Below are 26,953 nucleotides of genomic sequence, written 5' to 3' on the forward strand. Positions count from 1 at the left end.
TCCCATTGATTTCAGTGGGGATTACGATCGTATAACGCGCGTTATTTTACGCCTGTAATTTTGCATCCACATTCAGTTGCGGCATGCCACTGCTGATTAGGCCCCAATGTATGGGAGTTTCAAGCTGCGGACTCCGTGGCTAAATCAGTAGCGAAATTAGTGGTAAAATTGAGCAGGACGCTTCTTTTTTCCGCGTCCTGTTGCAACCTCTGCTTCTCACTAAGAACAATGAGATTCGAGGGCGAAATCCGCCCCCAAATCCATGGCAAATTTCTCCGTGTAAACACAGCCTTAATGTGGACCACTAAATCACCAGTCCATTAGGACTACTGTTTTGCATATATTAATCCCAAAAATCTTTGTGGTTTTTTTTGTTTTTTTACACTGTGGTTAGACTTGCGCCTGCATATTTTTAATTTGTGCTTTTTTTTTTTTTTGCTGTAGCTATATTGTTATTCATGGCCCATGAATACGGTTTTATTACTAGAGTTTTCTTATAGAGACAGTAAACATGCGCTCATGCCACATTATGAACATGTGAATTAAAGTAATGAAGAGGAAATTAGATATTTTGACTGAGAATTGTGTAAAATAACATTTCCCTTAGGAATATTTAATCGCATGATAGATTTTTTTTTTTTTTTTAATTTTGAGTTGCTAAACTCTTACATTTAATATACTGTAGTAGTGTACTATGATCTGTCCTTTCTGGTATGATTTACCTTATTATTACTGAAAATAAAAATAATTGGTTTAGGGAGACTCTAAAGGGAATTGGTTATATTTAGAATATTGTTTCGCTTATTTTATTTATTTATTTTAAATATCTATGCCACAGTTTTGCTATCACTAATTGTATACACATGATTTAGGTATAAAATCTTTTGGAGTCTTAAGGAGTCTATACATCTTTAAAGAGAGTCTGTCAGTAATAAAGTGGTTACAAACCTAATCACAGTTGTTGCGAGGTGAGTATATATTTTTTTTTTAACCCAAGGTTTGGACAGGCTTTCTATGGGTACCTTCACATGGTGGAAAATGAAGAGGAATTCCTCTTCATTTTCCGGCATCGGCAGTTTTGCCACGGTCTAGCCGCGATGGGATTCTGATGCAGTGTACTGGCATTCCGTCGCGGCATCCCGCTGCTGATTAGATCCAGATGAATGGGCCTAATCAGCAGAGAGTCTTGAGTATATTGGAGCCCAATTTTCATGTTAATTGTTGTTTTATTCATATGCAAATGAGTCAGAAAGTGGTTTGGGTGAAAAATATTAGTTGAACTGGGCTTTAGGCCTCTTGCAGACTATCGTAGCCATGATCAGTATGCTATCCGTGTATTTCACGAATAGCCCACTGACCCATTCATTGTATACGGGCCCGTACACATGATCGTGAATTACACAGTCATGTTTGCGGGCTGACAGTTCGGGCTACAAAATATACACTGTATACCATTAAGTTTTTGGACACCTGTGGTAGAATAGAAATACAACATTAATTCATATTCAATAGTTGGTATACCCCAACAGATGCCTTACAGATGGTATTGATCGACACAATACTCCCGGATACCTGTAGAAACTCCTGGTGTATGTGAGCCATCAGTTGGTTGCGGTTTCTTTGGTCTGCGTACTTAAGGCACATTTTGACAATAACTGTTCACCTTGCACTTCATAATCACATAGGCCACTGTCGATTTTGGGTAATTCAGTTCGCTTGCTATGTCCCTTAAGGATCAAACATTTTCAATTTACCGTAATTACAAGTAAGTTCATATTTAACAAAAATACAAAAAAAAATCCAATTCAAGCAAAATGGGATTTTCCAGTGATACATTCCCTTTAAAGGAAATTACACTATTACATTTATGCAAACCTGGTTTAGAGAACAATTCGGAGTTAACAACATTGCTTCAAATAATTTGTCGAGGCTTGCATGAAGTCACAGGGAATAATGCTCATCCACTTCCATTTATCTTGGGGATATTTCATCTTAACAAAACGACTTGTTATTTCCTGGATTTGATCCTTGAAAGTCATTCATCTTCATCATCTTAATATGGATTAAGAAGAAAGACAATTGAAGGCCATATTCCTATATTCCATATATTCCAGACAATTGAAGGCCATGTTCCTATATTCCATGCATTCAAGACAATTGAAGGCCATATAGAATATATTCCATATACCCTGGAATAGGCACTATGAGTATCTGGTAAATCCTTTTGGACTTTAGAGCACTCCTGCAGCATTCCTGAATTTTGATAATGTGATCTTCTAAGATATCTTAAACCGATATGTTCTGGTATATCTCGACTAACCACTGAGGACCTCTGCCCACAATATCGTTATTTTTAATCAAGGGATCAGAAGACTCAGCAACTACTTGTTTATTCTGTGGTGTAGTAACTTTGTAAGAATTTATTATACAACAAATTGAAGTGGCTATTTGAGGAGTTAGAACTACCCTTCTTCATTTACCACCAATTTATTCAGAATATCTCTCCCCATCTGTTTTCCTTCACTGCTCTAACCCAGAGAAATACGTTGTGAAAAGATAGAACCACCACTTAATAAGATTACAATATGTTTATTTGAAAATCATGATAAAATCCAAAATCACAAGACATGATGACATACAATGAAAAAGAAAAAGGGGGAAAAAAAACAATGCTACCCACTGTATATACCACAAGGAAAGATACAAAATATTAACATGATAATATAATGGACATGATTGGATATATAATGTCAAAAGAAAAATGGCCAAAAAAATCAATGTACTGAATACATGTATAATAGAAAAAATCTATACAATGAAAATGAATAAATACATGTGGCCATGTAATACTTGAGACGTGGCATCAAATCTATAATAACTTGTCCATGTAAGCCTAATGGTGACTAATAGCCTTACCCAGTGGTAACGCGTCCCGACACGCATTTTGCCATGCTGGCTTCGTTAGGACCCCCTGAAGAGGCTTGCATGAAATCACAGGGAATAATACAGGACCCCCTGACAAGACTTGCATGGAGAGGAGAGGTAACTAATAGAGATGAGCGAGTAGTGAAATATTCGAGATTCGATATTCGTTTCGAGTAGAGCCTCAATATTCGACTACTCGATCGAATATCGAATCCCATTACAGTCTATGGGAAAAAATGCTCGTTTCAGGGGAAACCACCATTTGACTAAAGGAGAGTCACCAAGTCCACGAGTAGCAGGAGGAGAATGTTTAGGAGGAGCGCTGTGCAGTTAAAGCGCACGGACTCCATAGACTATAACGGGTCCGTGCGCTTTAACTGCACAGCGCTTGCAGTTGCGCTGATATTCCGTTCGGGGGGGTCCTCCTGTGGACTCCTTCCGGATTGGAGGCAAGCGCTAATGTAAACTTACTCATACTGCAGACCCAGCATTGATTGGCCGAATGCTATACAGTGTACAGCATTCGGCCAATCAACGCTGGTTCTGCTGGAGGCTCGTCGGTGACGAGGCGGAGTCTAAGATCGGATCACAGCAGTCTCCATTGTGGTCCGATCTTAGACTCCGCCTAATCACAGCCGAGCCTCTGGCAGAACCAGCGTTGATTGGCCGAATGCTGTACACTGTATAGCATTCGGCCAATCAATGCTGGTTCTGAATCGAATCTTTACTGCAAATAGGAGTAGTATTCAAGCGAGTACAAGTATTTCGAATACCGTAGTATTCTATCGAATACCTACTCGATCGAATACTACTCGCTCATCTCTAGTAACTAACACTAATTTTTATGTGCCCTCATGACCCTCCCTGGGCCTCCGATCATTATACTCGAGGGTCTGAAAAGATATATATAATAATAGTGTTTCTGGGGCCCATTACCTTATGTACCGATCCCGGCTCCTGCTCACAGCGGCCTCCTCAGAAGGGGAAGCAACGTTGGGCGTGAACAAGATCGATAAGTGAATAGGGCCTGTTAACGGCCTATTAAAATTAAATAAATAAACATAGTGGTAGCGGTTGTCGCCAGGCCCCCTAATGTCTCGGGCTCTTTGGCAGCCGCTACCACTGCTACTCTGGTAGTTACGCCCTTGTTCTTACATGAAGGAGCCAATGTTGGGGACTACCAGTTCAGCCGGACTTTCCCTTGCAGCAAGGGTTGGTCATACTCATCTTAAACTAATTTTAGGTCATCAAACCATTCTGTGGCTCAGTATCTTTGTTCAGTCCATGGTCAAGTATTCCATATTCATCTTACAGCCGTGCTTTATGTCAAAGTCTTCACCATTGTTACAGTATTCACATCTCTCAAGACCAGTTCTACAGAACAGCGACTTGACATTACCATCAGCGATTACAGCGTGGATAGTTTGGAATGATGGATTTATCATTTAGCAGAACCATACTAATAAAACCCACTCAAATTATCACTGCTTTACAGTCTCATGTGTGTACTGCTGATTTATCATTTAGCAGAACCATACTAATAAAACCCACTCATATCATCACTGCTTTACAGTCCCATGTTTGTACTGCTGATGGACAACCTGGAATGAGAAAATTTGCTTACTGAAATTTTCCTTTCCTGTAGTCTGGAGGCAGCACAGTTTACCCACTCTTAGATATATTTTTCATTGCTACATACAATATAAGTGAGATGTGGTCTCTGCAGACTTATATAGGAAGTCCATGATTAATTAATTAATTAATTTTAATTACTGCTTATTAACATGTCTCTTCAGATTGTATCCAGGGACATACTGGTAATAATCCCATATGTGTGCTGCCTCGGGACTACAGGAGAGGAAAATTTTGATAACTAAATTTTCTCTTTTGTGCAATGTGTAGATGATGACATTGCTTTCACTTTGCTGGTACTGTAAAACACTGTATTTTTTCCTACTGTGCTTCTACAACAGCCAAATACCCTGTGTTGTCGCTATGTGGATCCTTAGTCTAAGGGTGTTTGTTTTTAATTTTTAATAAAATACATGCAACAAAAACACAAACAAGCTTTATATATAAAAAACAAAAAACAAAAAAAAACCCTCATTTATAGCTTTGAATACCTCTAGTCTATTTTTCTAAAAAAAAAAAAAAATCTTGTTTAAACACACATGTGATTAAATTTAATCCCATTTTGAAAGAACCATGCTCATCCTGCAGGTGTTAGCACAACTCAAGATTTACTAATCACTGATACCTGGCTAGAAGGGAACTTCATCTCTCCTCCGCGTCTTGCTTGTTTGTGACACATAATGTCATATTATTTGTGACAAGATCTATAATTTTATCCTGCTTATCATAGCCTTGGTGCTCTGGAAATAACCTCTACTGGGACTAGGAATACACCATATAAAAACAAGAATTCAGCACTTTACACTCAGAATTGGTGTTTATTGTTGGCTCCATAGATTACAAGGGATTCTATGATTAGAATACATTGGGATTTTTCAGTCCCACAAGTGTATATTTGAAGGGGAATTATTATTTATACAGGGGCACTTCTTTTTATAAGCAGTGACTTCTATTTATAAAAGGAAACTCTTATTTAGGGGGGATTATTATTTATAAGCAGGGACTATTAGTATTAGATATGAAACAGAGGGCACTTGTTAAAGGTAAATAGTCACTGAAAAAGACTTGGGAATTTTGGTGGACAGCAAGCTTACCTTTATTGAGTAGTGCCAGACAGCTGCCGCCAAGACAAATAAAATTATGGGATGCATCAAAAGAGGTCTAGATTCTCATGACAAGAACATAGTTATGCTTCTGTACAAATCACTGATACAGCCACACTTGGACTATTGCGTGCAATTTTGGGCCCCAGTATACAGGAAAGACATATTCGAACTAGAAAGAGTGCAGAAAAGGGCGGCCAAAATTATTAGGAGAATGGGTGGACTGGAGTACAACAATAGATTTACAAACTTAGGGTTATTCAGTTTAGAGAAAAGACGTCTACGGGGAGATCTAATAACAATGTACATATACATGAAGGCACTATACAAAGAATTTTCTAAGGATATTTTTACTCCTAGGCCAGTGACAGTGACAAAGGGACATCCACTACGTCTGGAGGAGAGAAGGTTTCACCAATATCATAGACAGAGATTCTTTATAATAAGAACAGCGAGGCTCTGGAACTCTCTGCCCCAGGAAGTGGTGATGGTGGATTCATTGAACAAGTTCAAAGAGGGCCTGGATGTCTTTTTCAAATAGAAAATATTATTGGTTGTAGATTTTTTTAAGGACACGTTGATCCAGGGTTTTATGCTTATTGTCAGCTTTGAGTCAGGAAGAAATGTTTCCACCCAACATGGGGCAATTAGCATAAGCTTCAGGTCGGGGCCCCAAGGGCTGGAAATGCTGCGATTTGGCCGCAGCAGAAACACCGCCAGAAAAATTGCTGCGTTTTACAGTACTTGCAAAGTGGATGGGATTCAGGTGAATCCCATGCCCACTTTGCAGAAAAAAATTGCAGCGCGGACACGCTGTGATTTCCGAAACCGTCGCAGTTCTGAAAATCGCAGCATGTCAATTATATTTACGGAAATGCCAGCGGCTTTCCCATAGATATAACTGTAACAGAAAGTCCCTGGAGGAAAACTTTGTGAACTTTTTGTTCAAAGCGCTGCGGGAAGAATCGCAATGCGTTCACGCCAAAGTTGTTCCCGCAGTGCTTTAGCCTGGCGGTTCCGTCCCGTGGGGCCTTGGCCTCGTGTTTTTTTTTTTCCTTCCTCTGGATCCTCTGGTTATAGGTTGGACTCGATGGATCAGTGTCTTCATCCAACCTCATAGATGTGTAGAGATGGGTGAATCGCTTTGGCACAAGCTGGGTTCATCACGAATATCCCAAATTGTTCGGAGAGGATGGGGGTGCCGCGCGGGGGGGGGGGGGGGGCGGGGCCATGGGAGAGGGGGGCCGGGGGCGGGAAGGGGCATGAGCATGGGGGACGAGGGTGGCTGTGGGGAGCCAGGAGTAGCCAGTAGGTAAAGAGCCCGCGGGGACAAGTGAGGAGCAAATGGGACAGCGAAGTGAAGGAGTGGACGTGGCGGCACATGGTGAATGCCTAAATATCAGCGACTCAGCGCCAACTCAAACCCGCAGACGAAGTCGCGGGCAGATGCTAGTTACATATAAACGTGCTCTACTCTAGTTGGTTTTGCCATGCATACTTTTGTAGGGGCATATGTTTAAAGCATAACTAAATTTTTAAATAACTTTGATTTTCTGCCAGTATTTGCGTCATAAATACATGTTGCAATATACTTTATTAACAGTTTCACAGTTCTTTCTGTGAAATCCCATTTCACTCTTTCCCTGGCTTCTGTATTGAGATTTGTTCTTGTCTCTTTCTCAGTAACTGTGTATGGAGTATGAGATATAGGATATAGGTCTTGAATTCTAGGTTTAAGTGTAAATGCTGTCAATTCAGTGTAAGTGCTGCTCTTAGTCAGTCCATAGTCCATGGTAAAATGTGTTTTGTATGGAACTTGTTAAGATATACGAGCACCAGATATTTGGGTTCAGTTAAAACTGCATCAATTCTGCAGATAAAAAAAAACACATGCAGTCCTGCTGAAGTTGCCGATTTTACAGGTGAAAGATATTTAATGAAACAGGTTATACATACTGTATATACAAATAGCTCTTGGGATAATTACATTATGTGATGGGCACTCTGTGGGCGGGCGAGGGGGGCATGGAGGAGACACTGCCTACCATAAGTGTGTAAGGAAGAGGCCTCACTCAGCTGTAATGTGCCTAAATTTTAGCTTCTCCATTACGTCTACAAATACCAGCCTAATCGTGAGCCTAGTGACCCGAAGTTACACCCTCACAGATCCCTACCATGATGTAATTTCATGTCATTAGACCTACAGTTGGTCAAAAATTTGTGGTATGCAGTGCTGATTTGTTTTCCCCCTCCTAATAACCTCTTTGGGTCTGTTCACACAGAAGAATTTATAGCTGATTTTGAGGCATATTCTGCCTCAGAATTAGCTCCAAATTCCATCTGAAATCTGCCTCCAATACATTTCAATGGAAGGCAGATTTATTCTGCTGATTTTTTTTTTTTTTATAAATGTAGATTGTGAGCCCCATGATAGGAATCACAACGCACATTTTTTATTTTTTTTTTCCTATCAGTATATCTTTGTAGAGTGGGAGGAAATAGACGCAAACATGGGGAGAACATGCAAACTTCTTGCAGATGTTGTTCCTGGTAATATTCAAACCCAGGACTCCAGCGTTGCAAGGTTGCAGTACTAAACACTGAGCCACTGGTGTTGCCCCTATTCTGCTGACTTTTCCAGCAAGCATAAAAAAAGAAATATTCTGCTTATTCGTGAGACAGATTCTCCCTGGAATTGCCATTGAAATGAATGGAAAGCAGATTTTAGAGCTGTTTTTGAAACAAATTTTGGGTCAGTGCACACAGTTTTTTGGCGCTGATTTTGACGCTGAAACGGCCTCAAAATCAGCCTACAAAAAAAAAACCTCACAACTCTTTTGGGAGGCTTTTTTGGAGGCTGATTTTGAGGTGGATTCAGCGTGAAAATCAGTGCTAAAAAACTCAGTGTGCAGATTTTCAGAATCATCATCAAAATCAGATTCTAAAATCTGCATCAAATTCCCAAAGAGCTTTGGCAGCACAGTGGCTAAGTGGTTAGCACTAGAGATGAGCGAACACCATTCGATCGAGTAGATATTCGATCAAATATCAGGCTGTTTGAGGTATTCGATTCCAATCGAATACCACGAGGCAAACGCAGTAAAAATTTGTATCACCTTCCCTGGCGCGTTTTTTGCACCAATAACTGTGCAGGGGAGGTGGGACAGGAACTACGGTAACAGAGGCATTGAAAAAAAAATCGGAAAAAAGGAATTGGTGGCCAAAATCAGGTCACCTCCAATTTAGACGAATGGTGAGTTTAACATTAATTTGAGAATGTGAATTATGTGACTGTGAGACAGGGACAGATCTACAGGCAGGGTTAGCTAGGGATTACCTTTATTTAGGGGGAATGTTACTCACCCAGCTCTTTGGGGCTCTATCTGGTTGGGATCCCTGTCAGCTTGCGATGTGCGCGAGCTGACTTTTTCCCCATATGAATGCATTGACCAGCATTGATTGACCAGATGCCATACAGACTACAGCATTCGGCCAATCAACGCTGTTTCTGCTGGTGGAGGTGGAGTCTAAGAGCGGTCCACAGCAGTCTCCATTCTGGTCCGATCTTAGACTCCTCCTCCTCCTGAGCGTACAGCCCAATGTAGCAGTGCTGGCCGATGTAGCAGTATCCGATGTAGCAGAGCTGAGTGTGCACACTCAGCTCTGCTGCATCAGACTGCTACATCAGACACTGCTACATCGGCCAGCACTGCTACATCGGGCCATGCGCTCAGCTTGGCTACTCCGGAGTAGGCGAGCTCAGCCAACGGCCAGCTCTGCTTCATCTCGATACTCCGGAGTAGCCGAGCTGAGTACACAGCCCAATGTAGCAGTGCTGGCCGATGTAGCAGTGTCCGATGTAGCAGTCTGATGCAGCAGAGCTGAGTGGGAAGCAGGTTCAGCTGAACCCTGCTGTACACTCAGCTCTGCTACATCGGACACTGCTACATCAGCCAGCACTGCTACATCAGGCCATGCACTCAGCTTGGCTACTGCGGAGTAGCCGAGCTCAGCCAATGGCCAGCTCTGCTTCATCTCGGATGTAGCAGTGCTGGGCGTGCGCTCTGCTCGGCTGCATCTCCGGAGTAGCCCAGCCAAGGTGCCTGGGCGGGAGATTCAAAATATAAGAGTGGAGGTCTAAGGGAACTCCTTGAAGGAAAAGGGAGTCCGTCAGTGCTCTAACTTCTTGCCAAAAGCCCAATATGAGGGGACAGGTCCAAAAAATGTGATACAGGGTGCCTACAGCAGTACTGCAGTGCCATCACCCCATGGGAAGAGCAGGGTTCAGAGAATGGAGGAAAGCTGGCGTGTGGTTCCAATGCATCAAAAGTTTAAATGGAGGTTCCCTGAAGGTAACACACTGGGAGGATTTCTGAGCTCGCGACCAAACAATCTGCCACTGTCCCGGGGAAATAATTACACTCAAAGAATCCTCCCATTTAGACATATAACGATGTGGGATGGGAGAGTCAAGCACCTGACTATAGAGAAGCTGGTAAACAGAGGAGATAAAGCCCGCAGTAGAGGTGCCCGCATGGCAAATTTTCTCAAAGGCCGTGGGAAGAGAGACCCTGGAGGATCCATGGAGAGATCGGACAAAGTGAGCAACCTGAAAATAGTGGAACCATTCGGCCTTGGGGATACCTACATTAGCAACAAAGTAATCAAAGGGCCTGAGCTCCAATGACACCGGATCTATAATATCAGCAATGCGGAATATACCCGCTTCAGACCACACCCGGACCATATCGGAGGACAAGCTAGCGGGTAGAAGATGGTTATAGAGAATGGAGACGATCGATGACCGCAGAGACATTAGAGAAAATTGGGTCTTACAGGCCAACCAGACGGAGTAGGTAAAACGGATGGGGCCCAAAAAGTAAGGAGAGAGGGGAGCAGGGGGGGAGGCCATAAGCTAAAACATTAACACTGACATTAACAGCAGGCCTAAAACACAGGGGAAAGGGTGGTGGCGATCACTCAGAAATTGCCTAAGAGACAAGATGGACTGCCACCCTAGGAGATAGCAGACCTACCTGTGGCCAGGCTCAATCCCTTGTGAAGTGAAAATCGGATATCATTACGATGACTTCCGATGAGCTCCAATGAGAACCATGGATGTTATGTAGTAGTCAATCTGAGTTCCCCTCAGTGGGTACGATATACACAGACAGCTATGATCAGTAAGCTGTATGTGGGGGGGAAAGATGCTGACCATATCTCCCAATTCTTCCTAAATTTATCTAAGTTTTAACTGGTGCAAGCAAAGATTTGTTCAAATTGATAATTCATTGATAGTATGGATATCAATTCCATCATGGATGGGCAAGAGCCAGATCTCCACCTATACACAATGAGTAGGCGAGCAGCTCCCAACACCTGGCATACAACCGTTCTATATTTATTTGGAAGCTTTTGAATACCCAGCAGGAGAAGGGCCATCTCTGGTGAACATGTCACCACTCTATTTAGTAGTGAGTAAGAGGGACATGTAGGGAAAATCTTAGCTATGCGGAGGGGAGATAATGCCATCGGAAAAGTAATTTACTATATTGTTCCCACTGGGAGACACACACCATAGATCTCTTTTACCATCTAAGCACCTCTTGCCAACAGTTATTTTCAAATTTTCAACACAGGTCATCTTCCCATGCGCTTATATGTTTGGTCTTCCGAAAAGTACCATCAATATTCAAGGTACAATACAGAGCAAAAATGAGAAAATTAGCACTCAGCCCCTACAGATGATACCGTCCAAATATAAAAATAAACTGGTGACTTACAGATTTTAGTAGAGTCGGTGTTCAATTTGGAATCCAGATGGATGCACAGGAAAAAGTTCTCTCCGGCTAGAGCTGTAGCACCATGCGAATGGAGGAAAAGGAAATCCGGCACCCAAGACTCCAATGTGATGGTAAAATTAAAACTCAGTTTTTATTGAATTTCTTTTAAAATGTGGACATCTCAGGTATGTATATACTTCATATGCAGAGGTGGTTTCTGTTACGCCGACACGTTTCAGAGCTATAGCACCTTAGTCATGGCATATCGATACATACAAAATGCACGCTTTATATACTAAAAAGAAAGAACCTATTCAAAGGGTTAAAAAAGAGTACCTCACTATTGCATACAAAACAGAAATGGTCACCAACCAAAAGGAAACACAATGAAGGAAATTGTTGATGGGAGATGGTTAAAATTAGACCATAATGGTAATAAAGCTCTTATGTTATTCTTTTCCTTCTAGGTACAGAAAATATTGAAAACAACGAGAGTGTGACTACTACTGTAAAAGATGTCGTCAAAGCAGAAAGAAACATTTTTAGTCCATTACGATGTCTATCATATAATACATGAAAATATTACCATAGAACAGAAGTTGTGAAAGTTCATAGAAAAATGGTATGAAAGAAAAGGCTTTCTGTTTATAGAAAATTATTTTTTGTTCTTGTGGTAAATAAAAATCGTTCAAAGGAGCTAACAAATATATTGTATTTAAAAAGGGGGATATTTTTATATGTTTATTGTTATAATAAAGGTTTTTTGTTATGCTGGTTATTAGTGTTTATTGAGGATATTTTATGGTGTTAATACAGAACTGTAAGGGCCATGCTGGTATCTAACACTGTCAACCAATCAGCAGAAGGCCTACTCTGAGCTTATTCTAGCTGACAGTGTTAACAGCCAATCAGAAGAAGGCCTACTTTAAGCTCCACCCCTCATGGAGCCCTCCCTCGCCAACAACGGACCTGAAGGAAAACATGTCGGCAGTGGATGTGAGCTAATGTGTAGTATAGCCATTTTTTTAGCCAATGGTTGTAAGGCCTACTATAAGCTCCGCCCATATACCGACTCCTCCCTTTTCAGGAACGGACGTGAAAGAAAACTTATATGTATATGTATATCAATGTTGAGTGTCAAGGATATAATACTACTGTGTTATTCCTTAATGAAATGTCATGTGATGCAGACTATCCAATGAAAAAAAGGCCTACAATCAACGCAGCTCTGTATATATGTATTGATAGCCAATCCCAATAGTGCCTACACTTAGCTAGGTGAGAAATGACCTATCAACAGGGAGCCTACTGTAAAAAACGTGTAGCAAATCAGCATGATGCCTACATTCAACATAGTCTCTATTACTAGATGTTAATCGGCTCTTTCAATAAGAGGCTCCTCCCATTTTTGTAGCGGACCTGAAAGGAAACTCATGTACATATCATAGACTTGGGTAACGGCAATATGTTATTGCTGTATTTGCATTGTTAGTGTGTTATCACATGGTGTAAAAGTATCCAATGATATAAGAGCCTACGACTAGCACAGCTTTGTATGTGTATATTATTAGCCAATCAAAAATGTGCCTACATGACATGACCAATCAGCAAGGTGCCTACATTTTACATAGAGTTATTGCTAAGTATTAGATGACTCTTATAGTAACAGGCTCTTATCAGATCGGAACAACATAGTAGTAATACACCCACAACATACGGATACGTGGTAACATACACATAGGTTTTCTTTCAGGTCCGCTTCAGATCTGTTAAGAGCCTATCACTATAAGAGTCATCTAACTTTAGTAATAACTCTATGTAGGCGCTATGTAAAATGTAGGCTCCATGGCGATTGGTCATCTTTTCCAAGTTAAGTGTAGGCACTCCTCTGATTGGCTACAAATACATCCATATAGAACTATATCACATGTAGGCTCTCTCACCATTGGACACAGTTTGCATCACGTAACATTCCATTATAAGCAACAACATACAGGCACGCTGAGATATATACTCAGGTTTTCTTTCAGGTCCGCTTCCGATCTGATAAGAGCCTGTTACTATAAGAGTGACAGGCGGGTTATTGTAAGGGACTACAAATAATAAAATGTTACAAAAACCGTTTCATGTATCACTGACTACAGCTACAAATGTGAGGTTCTTGGCACACAGTTCTGTGAATTGTGCGAGCCCATCTGCCACGTCACGGCGACCTCATTCAGATGGGTCCCTACACTAAGACTTTATATAAGAAATGTTATACTTCCCCTATAGATGAGACCCCAGAGATCAAGATCATATAGACTGCAGTGTAACACTGAATATGTTAGAACATTATCTCTTGCCCTATGTATAAAGTGTTAGTGTAGGGACCCATCATAATAAGACCAATAAGTAGTTGATGGGCTCAAAAATTTCATGTAAAAGTTGTGTCATAACATTTTTTATACATATTACTAAAACCAGTGGCGTAACTACCACGGAGGCAGCAGAGGCAGCTGCCACAGGGCCCGGGACATCAGGGGCCCGGTGACAGCTGCTACCGCTGCTATCATTATCCTCGGAGGTCTTTTCGGACGCCCGAGTATAATGATTGGGGCCCCCTGTGGTGGAATACTTTCCACCAACAGGGGGCCCCGAAGCTGCAGCAACGGCTGAGACACAGGAGCTGCAGCTCTGGCTCCTCTCAGCGCTTCAGGACGTTCCCCCTCTCTCCCCCCTCCCTTTCTCTGCCTGTCCTCTGTCCACCAATGAGAGGGCTGAGGAGAGCCCAGGAGGCGGGGCTTATCCCTGCCGAGCTCCTGCCGTCCTGCAAGAGAAGAAGGAAGAAGCTGCTCCAGGAAACTGAAACTGAAGATACACAGGTACGTACTGGGGTTACTATACTTATTAATGTCAGGTACACAGGTACATACTGGGGTTACTTATTAATATCAGGCATTTGGGGTGATTACTTTTGTTTTAGTAACTCCATGTGCCTCATATTAATAGCAGTTAACCCCATCATGTCCCTCACATTAACCCCTGTGTCTCACCATAAGAGTTACTGATATGTGAGACATATGGGGGTAATAATAATGAAGATACTTTATTATTACCTCCATGTCTCTCACATATCAGTAACTCTTATGGTGAGGCACACAGGGGTTAATGTGAGGGACATGATGGGGTTAACTGCTATTAATATGAGGCACATAAAGTTACTAAATTGTAATGCACATGACCAGATTTTTTTATCCACAATTGTCCTGGTATAGTGGTCAGTGGTGACGTGACAGTATTTAGTCCTGTAGGGGCCACTATTGGGTATAATACTGTGTGCAGGGGCCTCTAAGGGACATAATACTGTGTGCAGGGGTCACTATGGGACATAATACTGTGTGCAGGGGCCTCTAAGGGACATAATACTGTGTGCAGGGGCCACTATGGGGCATAATACTGTGTGCAGGGGCCACTATGGGGCATAATACTGTGTGCATTGGCCACTATTGGGTATAATACTGTGTGCAGGGGCCACTAAGGGACATAATACTGTGTGCAGGGGCCACTAAGGGACATAATACTGTGTGCAGGGGCCACTATTGGTCATAATAGAGCGCGCAGGAATGCGTAGGAGGGACTCGGTCGAGATCTTCGGTGTCGGGGGGGCCCCATGTCAAAAGTTCGCCATGGGGCCCCGCCATTCCTAGTTATGCCACTGACTAAAACATCACTACTGTCAAACTATATTCATATTAATACTGTTGACAGTATTAATATGAATATAAATATATATATACTCATATAGAAATTTACCCTATGTGCAGCACATATTCATATATATATTCCTATATCTGCTGCACACATCCATATCACTTAATTTACATGCTGCAAAATTTCATACATACACATTAATATATCCATTTACTTTATGTTTGGTACACAATCATATATACTCTTACCCTATGTGCTGAACACCTAAAAACACTAAACTTATGTGTTGCATAAACTCACATACCTAATGATAAATACACTTACACTAAGTGCAGCAGATGCTCCCATAAACACTCACTGTATGGGCTGCACACACTAATATATACATTTATTTTATGTGCCGTGCACAGTCATATATAGTTACCCTATGTGCAGCAAACATTCTTATATACACTTACACATACCTCCCAACCGTCCCGATTTCCGCGGGACATTCACGAATTCGGTGTCCTGTCCCGGTCGGCGGGAGGTATGTCCCGATTTAAACTCATCGGCGTCTGGAGGACCTACAACTATGTGAATGGAGTGAGAGAGCGGAGAGAGTGGCGTGGGAGAGTTGGAAGGTGAATATAAGTATTTGTTTGTGTTAAACATTCAGGGGAATGTAATGTAGGGGGCCTATGAAACTTGGGGCATATGAGGGAGGGAGAACGGCATGACACTTGGGCAGATGAAGGGGGGAGAATGGCATGACACTGGGGAAGATAAAGGGGGGGAACGGCATGACACTGGGGCAGATGAAGGGGGGGAGAACGGCATGGCACTGGGGAAGATGAAGGGGGGAGAACGGCATGACACTAGGGCAGATGAAGGGGGAGAACGGCATGACACTGGGGAAGATGAAGGGGGGAGACATGAATCTGGGGGCAAAGATGGGGGGACATGAATCTGGGGGCAGAGATGGGGGGACATGAATCTGGGGGCAAAGATGGGGAGGGACATGAAACTGGGGGCAGAGATGGGGGGACATGAAACTGGGGGCAGAGATGGAGGGGGGACATGAAACTGGGGGCAGATAAAGGGGTTATATGAAACTGGGAGAGATGGAGGGGGGAATATAATTTACAGGTGACTGTAGGAAGATTATACTGTGTGGGGCGCACGAAAAATGAATGAGAATAGGCGGAGTCAACATAAAAGTGGGCGGAGCTAAGGTTGCTGCGGCACACACGCGCTCTGCATATTTTGTCCCTCTTTCGGCTCTTCAAAAGTTGGGAGGTATTCTTACATCACATGAAGCATTCACTCATTTATACAGTTACCTATGTACCACACACACCTATATATACACTTAAACCATTTAAACACTTTTTTTTGTCGTTGACACGTTGGAATAGCCTTAAGAAAGGCTATTCGTCTCCTACCTTTATAAGTCGTCATCGGCCCAATGTAGTGCACATACACATAAATACAATTACCCTATGAGCTGCACAAACCCATACATACACTTACTTAATGTACTGCACACACTCATACATAAACTTAACCTATGTGCTGAAAACAAACAAGCACTTAACTTATGTGATGTACACAATAAAATACAAGCTTACACTTTAGACAGCTAACAAGGATATATATCCTTGCTCTAAGTGCAGCAGATACACATATACACTTACCCTATGTGCTGCACACACTCATATATACAATTACTCTATCTGTTGCACAAACTGTAATATAGAAATACACTATGAGCTGCACAAATTCATATATACACTGTGCTGAACACATAGAAAAACACTTAGGTGCTTCACACACTCATAGATACACTTACACCACGTGACGCACACAATGATTTATACACTTATTCTAGCTACAGCAGATACTCATATACAGTCCTATGAAAAAGTTTGGGCACCCCTATTAATCTTAATCATTTTTAGTTCTAAATATTTTGGTGTTTGCAGCAGCCATTTCAGTTTGATACATCTAATAACTGATGGACACAGTAATATTTCAGGATTGAAATGAAGTTTATTGTATTAACAGAAAATGTGCAATATGCATTAAACCAAAATTTGACCGGTGCAAAAGTATGGGCACCTCAATAGAAAAGTGACATTAATATTTAGTAGATCCTCCTTTTGCAAAGATAACAGCCTCTAGTCGCTTCCTGTAGCTTTTAATCAGTTCCCGGATGAAGGGATTTTGGACCATTCCTCTTTACAAAACAATTCAAGTTCAGTTAAGTTTGATGGTCGCAGCAGGTTTGCACGGACAGCCCGATCTCAAATGAGCTGAAAACAAAGATTGTTCAACATAGTTGTTCAGGGGAAGGATACAAAAAGTTGTCTCAGAGATTTAACCTGTCAGTTTCCACTGTGAGGAACATAGTAAGGAAATGGAAGACCACATGGACAGTTCTTGTTAAGCCCAGAAGTGCAGGCCAAGAAAAATATCAGAAAGGCAGAGAAGAAAAATGGTGAGAACAGTCAACAGTCAAGAGCTGCAGCATCATCTTGCTGCAGATGGTGTCACTGTGCATCAGTCAACAATACAGCGCACTTTGCACAAGGAGAAGCTGTATGGGAGACTGATGAGAAAGAAGCCATTTCTGCAAGCACGCCACAAACTGAGTCGTCTGAGGTATGCAAAAGCACATTTGGACAAGCCAGATTCATTTTGGAAGAAGGTCCTGTGGACTGATGAAACAAAGATTGAGTTGTTTGGTCATACAAAAAGGCGTTATGCATGGCATCTAGAAAAACAGCATTCCATGAAAAACACTTGCTACCCACTGTAAAATTTGGTGGAGGTTCCATCATGCTTTGGGGCTGTGTGGCCAATGCCGGCACCAGGAATCTTGTTAAAGTTGAGGGTCGCATGGATTCCACTCAGTATCAGCAGATTCTTGAGAATAATGTTCAAGAATCAGTGACAAAGTTGAAGTTACGCCGGGGATGGATATTTCAGCAAGACAATGATCCAAAACACCGCTCCAAATCGACTCAGGCATTCATGCAGAGGAACAATTACAATGTTCTGGAATGGCCATCCCAGTCCCCAGACCTGAATATCATTGAACATCTGTGGGATGATTTGAAGCGGGCTGTCCATGCTCGGCGACCATCAAACTTAACTGAACTTGAATTGTTTTGTAAAGAGGAATGGTCCAAAATACCTTCATCCAGGATCCAGGAACTGATTAAAAGCTACAGGAAGCGACTAGAGGCTGTTATCTTTACAAAAGGAGGATCTACTAAATATTAATGTCACTTTTCTGTTGAGGTGCCCATACTTTTGCAACGGTCAAATTTTGCTTTAATGCATATTGCACATTTTCTGTTAGTACAATAAACCTCATTTCAATCCTGAAATATTACCGTGTCCATCAGTTATTAGATATATCAAACTGAAATGGCTGCTGCAAACACCAAAATATTTAGAACTAAAAATGATTAAGATTAATAGAGGTGCCCAAACTTTTTCATAAGACTGTATACACTTACTCTATGTGTATTACACATATATACGCTTATGCTATGTGCTCCATACACATAGATACACAATTGCTCAATGTGCAGCACACACTCACACATACATTTAACATATGTGTAACACAAACACTTGTGTGTTTCTCATGTTCATGGAAACGCTTACGCTACGTCACACAATGATACATATATTTACCCTATGTGCAGCACACACTTATACTTTCCCTTTGTGATAAATAAACTCATATCTACTTATGGTATATGCGACACATACCTATATATACACTTAAACTATGAGCTACAAACACTCATATATACACTTACTGTACATGAAAAACACTCACATATATAAACTTACCTTATATCCTGCAAATAGCCATACATGATTTTGATATATGAGGTGCACACATTCTTATACACATTTTCCTATATACAGCACACACTCATATATTCAACTATTCTATGAGCTGCACAATCCTATATATACACTTAATATACATGCAGCACAAACTCATGTATACACTTACCATGTGCGAAACAAGTATTCAGGTGTTTATCTATTGCCCACATAAACATATGTGCAGCAAATATATACACTTAACATATATCCTGCAAATACCTATACAGGTAGTCCTCGAATTTCGATGTAAGTCGGATACATACCATACGACGCCGCGTAGGAACAGATCAACGTGATTTAGTGTGCAGCAGAAGACTTTACCATATACAGTACAGTACAGTCTTCTTCGGTTCCGAGCCGCTGCACACTAAATCACGTACTGTACAGGGAGAGCTGGCAGCTTGCGCTTATGCGGGAGCTTACGTTTTCTCATAGGAATGCATTGGCCAGCGTTGATTGGCCAGTGTACAGCATTCGGCCAATCAACGCTGGCCAGAAGGCGGAGTCTAATATCGGACCACAATGGAAACTGCTGTGGTCCGATCTTAGACTCCGCCTCCTCACAGACGAGCCTCCGGCAGAACCAGCGTTGATTGGCCGAATGCTATACACTGGCCAATCATTGCTAGTCAATTCATTCCTATGAGAAAAAGTAAGCTCCCTTGTAACAGCAAGCTGCCAGCTCTCTTCCGACGAGCAAGGACGAGCCTGCTGCAGAACCAGCGTTGATTTGCCGCAGGCTCGTCCTTGCTAGTTGGGAGTGCTGGCAACTTTCTGTTACGAGGAAGCTTTATTTTTTAGCTCATCTCTAGTCTTAAACACAGAACGTCGTAACCCGAGGACTACCTGTACTTACAATTAACCTATGAGGTGCACACACTTATATCTACACTTATACTAATTCAAACAATTATGTGTTCAGTTACAATATAGGCTGCATGTACATGGATAGATTATTTATACAAGCTGCACATACTCAAATATACACCTACCCTATCTGTAGCACTAAGTCACACAATGTGCAGAACACACTCATACATATGCTTACACTATATGAAATACACAATGATTTATACACATATTCTAGCTACAGCAGATACTCATATATACATTTACTCTATGTAAGTATAAACATACTTAACCTATATGCAGGACACATTCATATATATAAATTTACCATAACTGCTGCACACTCATGTATACAAATATATATACATACAATTATGAACTGCACACATCCATATATACATTTAATTTCCATGCTGCAAAATTTCATACATAGGCTTTAATCTATGAGCTGCATATACTCATATATCAATTTACTCTATGTTCGATAAAAACATATATATTTTTACCCTATGTGCTGAAACCTAAAAACACTTATGTGTTGCACATACTCACATACTTAATCACTTACTCTAAGTTCAGCAGATACTCCCATAAACACTTACTATATGGGGTACATACACTACTATATACATTTATTTTATGTGCCGTACACAATCATGTATACACCTAACTTATTTACAGCACAAACTCATATATAGTTAACCTATGTGCAGCACACACTCATATACAATTCCTCTATGTGCTGCACACACTCTTATATGCACTAACATCACATGCGGCATATACTCATGTATACAGTTAGCTATGTACAGCACACACTTATATATACACTTAACCAATGTGCTGCACATACACATAAATACCATCACCCTATGAGCTGCACAAACCCATATATACACTTACCTAATGTACTGCACACACTCATACATAAACTTAACCTATGTGCTGAAAACAAACAAGCACTTAACTTACGTGTTGTACACCTTAATGTACAAGCTTATACTTTGGACAGCCGATAAGGATATATATCCTTACTCAGTGGCGTAACTAGGAATGGCAGGGCCCTGTGGCGAACTTTTAACATGGCCCCCCCCCTCCGACCGACACTGACGCCGAAGACCTCGACCGACCCCCTCCTACGCATTTCTGCGCGTTCTATTATGCCCTATAGTGGCCCCTTAATACAATATTATCCCCCATAGTGGCCACTCCATACAGTATTATGTCCCTCAGTGGCCCCTACACTCAGTATTATCCCCCATAGTTGCCCCTGCACACAGTACTATGTCCCACTGTGGACACCCATAAACAATTATTATACTCTGGGGTCTTTTCAGACCCCAGAGTATAATAATCGGAAACCTGGGGGAATAAAAACATAAAAAACTACTGTTACTTACCTGTCTCCCGGCTCCTATGCGGTCTTCTCCACTGCCTTCTGTGCTGCTGTCCTTGTTCAATGACATCGGACGTCACATGACCCGGGACGCAGGCTGGGTTCATGTGATGCAAGAGATGTCAGGAAGGAGGCCTGGCAGGATCGTGGAGAGGTAAGTAACATGTTTTTTATGTTTCTTACCTATCCCGGTCCACCAATCATTATACTCGGGGGTCCGAAAAGACCTCTGAGTATAATGATAGCAGCGGTAGAGGCTGTCACTGGGCCCCTAATGTCCCGGGCCCTGTGGCAGCTGCCTCCGCTGCTATGGCGGTAGTTATGCCACTGTCCTTACTCTATGTGCAGCAGATATACATATACACTTACCCTATGTGCTGCATACACTCATATAAATATATATATATATATACAGTCCTATGAAAAAGTTTGGGCACCCCTATTAATCTTAATCATTTTTTGTTCTAAATATTTTGGTGTTTGCAACAGCCATTTCAGTTTGATATATCTAATAACTGATGGACACAGTAATATTTCAGGGTTGAAATGAGGTTTATTGTACTAACAGAAAATGTGCAATATGCATTAAACCAAAATTTGACCGGTGCAAAAGTATGGGCACCCTTATCATTTTATTGATTTGAATTCCCCTAACTACTTTTTACTGACTTACTGAAGCACAAAATTGGTTTTGTAACCTCAGTGAGCTTTGAACTTCATAGCCAGATGTATCCAATCATAAGAAAAGGTATTTAAGGTGGCCAATTGCAAGTTGATCTCCTATTTGAATCTCCTCTGAAGAGTGGCATCATGGGCTACTCAAAACAACTCTCAAATGATCTGAAAACAAAGATTGTTCAACATAGTTGTTCAGGGGAAGGATACAAAAAGTTGTCTCAGAGATTTAACCTGTCAGTTTCCACTGTGAGGAACATAGTAAGGAAATGGAAGACCACAGGGACAGTTCTTGTTAAGCCCAGAAGTGGCAGGCCAAGAAAAATATCAGAAAGGCAGAGAAGAATGGTGAGAACAGTCAAGGACAATCCACAGACCACCTCCAAAGAGCTGCAGCATCATCTTGCTGCAGATGGTGTCACTGTGCATCGGTCAACTATACAGCGCACTTTGCACAAATAGAAGCTGTATGGGAGAGTGATGAGAAAGAAGCCGTTTCTGCACGTACGCCACAAATAGAGTTGCCTGAGGTATGAAAAAGCACATTTGGACAAGGCAGCTTCATTTTGGAAACAAAAATTGAGTTGTTTGGTTATAAAAAAAGGCGTTATGCATGGCGTCCAAAAAGAAACAGCATTCCAAGAAAAACACTTGCTACCCACTGTAAAATTTGGTGGAGGTTCCATCATGCTTTGGGGCTGTGTGGCCAATGCCGGCATCGGGAATCTTGTTAAAGTTGAGGGTCGCATGGATTCCACTCAGTATCAGCAGATTCTTGAGAATAATGTTCAAGAATCAGTGACGAAGTTGAAGTTACGCCGGGGATGGATATTTCAGCAAGACAATGATCCAAAACACCGCTCCAAATCCTCAGGCATTCATGCAGAGGAACAATTACAATGTTCTGGAATGGCCATCCCAGTCCCCAGACCTGAATATCATTGAACATCTGTGGGATGATTTGAAGCGGGCTGTCCATGCTCGGCGACCATCTAACTTAACTGAACTTGAATTGTTTGTCCAAAATACCTTTATCCAGGATCCAGGAACTGATTAAAAGCTACAGGAAGCGACTAGAGGCTGTTATCTTTGCAAAAGGAGGATGTACTAAATATTAATGTCACTTTTCTGTTGAGGTGCCCATACTTTTGCACCGGTCAAATTTTGGATTAATGTGTATTGCACATTTTCTGTTAGTACAATAAACCTCATTTCAATCCTGAAATATTACTGTGTCCATCAGTTATTAGATATATCAAACTGAAATGGCTGTTATAAACACCAAAATATTTAGAACTAAAAATGATTAAGATTAATAGGGGTGCCCAAACTTTTTCATAGGACTATATATATATATATATATATATATATATATATATATATATAAGCTGGAGTTTTCCTGTTTGCACATGTGCCTGCTACCATCTCCCCAGGAGCTAAGGACAGCATGGACACCATGCGGCATGGAGGAGAAACCTACATGGAAGTGTGGACTTCTTCTTTCAAGGAGATGATTTTTGGCGCCTATTGCTGATGTGTGAAGATACTACAGCTGACTGGTATTTCTTTCTTTTACTGTGGACACGTGGGACTCTGTTACATCCTGGGAACCTACCATCACCCACCTACCCCATGAGTTTATGGAAGCTTGGCAAGAGAGCAGCACCCTGTCTACCTGGATGGCTTCAGACTTCTTGGACAGTAGAACACAGTGGTAAGAAGAAAGGAGGAGGAGGAGGGCTTGTGATGAAGTACATTTGGGGCATTTTTTGTGGTTAATGGACAATAGTGCTGATACAAGATACCGAACTATCAGCTGTGAGCAGGAGATCTCACTACCTACCAAAGGAACTGCCACATGTTATCATGATAGCTGCATATGTCCCCCACCTCTGCAAAAAAACATTTCTGCCTGTTATATCTACATGCTGTGACCCCCTCCTCATGTCCAACCACGGTCAGGCCGTATTATCAACATCACTCCGCACAGAGAACTAAATGATCCTGCAGTGTGTCTGTGTTTCTTTCTTTTTAGTTGCTATGATTCCTAGGATTTCTCTATCTGCCATGAGCTTGTATGTGTTTCTCTCTTGCTATATACTACTGTACCATCTATGAAACTGTATCACTGAAATTTCCCCATTGTGGGACTATTAAAGGATTATCTTATCTCTTATCTTATCTTATATCTCTCCATATTATAAAAATGAATTTCTGTCTGTCTGTCTGTCTGTTCTCTATTGCAAACCAAACGACTGTACCGATCTTCACCAAATTTGGTACAGAAATACTTCAGGTATCCGGGAAGGTTTAAGACAAGACTCCAACTTGCTTGGACATACCGTTGCTGAGATACAACATTCCAAACACAATGCCTCCCCCCTTAGCCAATACAAACCTGCAAGTCTTTCACTCATATTCCAACTGCAATACACACGGTCACTCCACATGTACGAGCCAAGACTGATATCCAAACTGAGATACACGCATCAGAGGATTAGATACACAGATCAGCACACAGTATCACACACCAGAGGATTAAATACGCGCTTCTGAACACAGTTCCACACACTGAAGGATTAGATACGTGTGTCTGCACACGGTTCCACATGCCGAAGGATTAGATACACACGTCTGCACACAGTACCACACGCCGGGGGATTGGATACATGCGTCTGCACACAGTACCACAAGCCAAAGGATTGGATACACGCATCTGCACACAGTTCCACACACCAGAGCATAAGATATGCACGTCTGCACACAGTACCACATGCCGTAGTATTAAATACGTGCGTCTACACACATTTCCACACGCCAGAGGATTAGATATGCAGGTCTGCACACAGTTGTACACACTAGAGATGAGCGAACACTAAAATGTTCGAGGTTCGAAATTCGATTCGAACAGCCGCTCAATGTTCGTGTGTTCGAACGGGTTTCGAACCCCATTATAGTCTATGGGGAACAGATACTCGTTAAGGGGGAAACCCAAATCCGTGTCTGGAGGGTCACCAAGTCCACTATGACACCCCAGGAAATGATGCCAACACCTCTGGAATGACACTGGGACAGCAGGGGAAGCATGTCTGGGGGCATCTAACACACCAAAGACCCTCTATTACCCCAACATCACAGCCTAACAACTACACACTTTACACACTCAATACCACCTCTCTGACAGTAGGAAAACACCTTGAAACATGTGTATTTGGCACTTGCAGTGAGGAGAGCTTGTCACCAGCAGTGAATTTGGCCCTTGTAGTAAGTTGAGGTTGGCACCAACATTTGTTTTGAAAATCAGGGTGGATTGAGCCTCTAACCAGCAGAGTTTGGGCAAATTCATGGTGGAGGGAGCCTCTAAAAACCCCAGTTTGGACCAATTCATGGTGGAGGGAGCCTCTAACCAGCCCAGTTTGGGCAAATTCATGGTGGAGGGAGCCTCTAAAAAACCCAGTTTGGACCAATTCATGGTGGAGGGAGCCTCTAACCAGCCCAGTTTGGGCAAATTCATGGTGGAGGGAGCCTCTAACCAGCCCAGTTTGGACCAATTAATGGTGGAGGGAGCCTCTAACCAGCCCAGTTTGGACCAATTAATGGTGGAGGGAGCCTCTAACCACCCCAGTTTGGACCAATTCATGGTGGAGGGAGCCTCTAACCAGCCCAGTTTGGACCAATTCATGGTGGAGGGAGCCTCTAAAAAACCCAGTTTGGACCAATTCATGGTGGAGGGAGCCTCTAAACAGCCCAGTTTGGGCAAATTCATGGTGGAGGGAGCCTCTAAAAAACCCAGTTTGGACCAATTCATGGTGGAGGGAGCCTCTAACCAGCCCAGTTTGGACCAATTAATGGTGGAGGGAGCCTCTAAACAGCCAAGTTTGGACCAATTCATGGTGGAGGGAGCCTCTAAAAAACCCAGTTTGGACCAATTCATGGTGGAGGGAGCCTCTAAACAGCCCAGTTTGGGCAAATTCATGGTGGAGGGAGCCTCTAAAAAACCCAGTTTGGACCAATTCATGGTGGAGGGAGCCTCTAACCAGCCCAGTTTGGACCAATTAATGGTGGAGGGAGCCTCTAAACAGCCAAGTTTGGACCAATTCATGGTGGAGGGAGCCTCTAAAAACCCCAGTTTGGACCAATTCATGGTGGAGGGAGCCTCTAACCAGCCCAGTTTGGACCAATTAATGGTGGAGGGAGCCTCTAACCACCCCAGTTTGGACCAATTCATGGTGGAGGGAGCCTCTAAAAACCCCAGTTTGGACCAATTCATGGTGGAGGGAGCCTCTAACCAGCCCAGTTTGGGCAAATTCATGGTGGAGGGAGCCTCTAAACAGCCCAGTTTGGGCAAATTCATGGTGGAGGGAGCCTCTAACCAGCCCAGTTTGGACCAATTAATGGTGGAGGGAGCCTCTAACCAGCCCAGTTTGGACCAATTAATGGTGGAGGGAGCCTCTAACCACCCCAGTTTGGACCAATTCATGGTGGAGGGAGCCTCTAAAAACCCCAGTTTGGACCAATTCATGGTGGAGGGAGCCTCTAAAAACCCCAGTTTGGACCAATTCATGGTGGAGGGAGCCTCTAACCAGCCCAGTTTGGGCAAATTCATGGTGGAGGGAGCCTCTAAACAGCCCAGTTTGGGCAAATTCATGGTGGAGGGAGCCTCTAACCAGCCCAGTTTGGACCAATTAATGGTGGAGGGAGCCTCTAACCAGCCCAGTTTGGACCAATTAATGGTGGAGGGAGCCTCTAACCACCCCAGTTTGGACCAATTCATGGTGGAGGGAGCCTCTAACCAGCCCAGTTTGGGCAAATTCATGGTGGAGGGAGCCTCTAAACAGCCCAGTTTGGGCAAATTCATGGTGGAGGGAGCCTCTAACCAGCCCAGTTTGGACCAATTAATGGTGGAGGGAGCCTCTAACCAGCCCAGTTTGGACCAATTAATGGTGGAGGGAGCCTCTAACCAGCCCAGTTTGGACCAATTAATGGTGGAGGGAGCCTCTAACCAC

The sequence above is a fragment of the Leptodactylus fuscus genome, chromosome 2 (assembly GCF_031893055.1).
Source record: "Leptodactylus fuscus isolate aLepFus1 chromosome 2, aLepFus1.hap2, whole genome shotgun sequence".
In the NCBI taxonomy this organism is placed as follows: Eukaryota; Metazoa; Chordata; class Amphibia; order Anura; family Leptodactylidae; genus Leptodactylus; species Leptodactylus fuscus.